This window comes from Myotis brandtii, unplaced genomic scaffold, assembly GCF_000412655.1.
Source record: "Myotis brandtii unplaced genomic scaffold, ASM41265v1 scaffold122, whole genome shotgun sequence".
NCBI classification, from domain to species: Eukaryota; Metazoa; Chordata; class Mammalia; order Chiroptera; family Vespertilionidae; genus Myotis; species Myotis brandtii.
Window position 1 is genome coordinate 1081095 of NW_005354255.1, and position 407 is coordinate 1081501.

Here is a 407-nt window from a genome sequence, read left to right on the forward strand (position 1 = left end):
ACCAGTCAGCCCCCACCCGTGCACCAGGCCTCTATTCTATATAATAAAAGGGTAATATGCAAATTGACCCTAACAGCAGAACAACTGGGAGTGACTGGCCACTATGACACACACTGACCACCAGGGGGCAGATGCTCAAGGGAGGAGCTGCCCCCTGGTGGTCAGTGCGCCAACTTCCCCCGTCCAGCCAATCTCCCCCCAGTCCCTCCCCCCAGCCGGCCACGGGATCGAGGGCCAGGCCGAGGGACCCCACCCGTGCCCGAATTCGTGCACCGGGCTTCTAGTCTTTTAATAAAACCTTCAATTCTCAGTCTTGGCCACGCCCTAGAGCTTTGATCCCGCTTCCGGGACGCTGCGCATGCTCCGTCGCTAACCCCTCTTCCCCCTCCCCCCCAGCCCCACCCCCG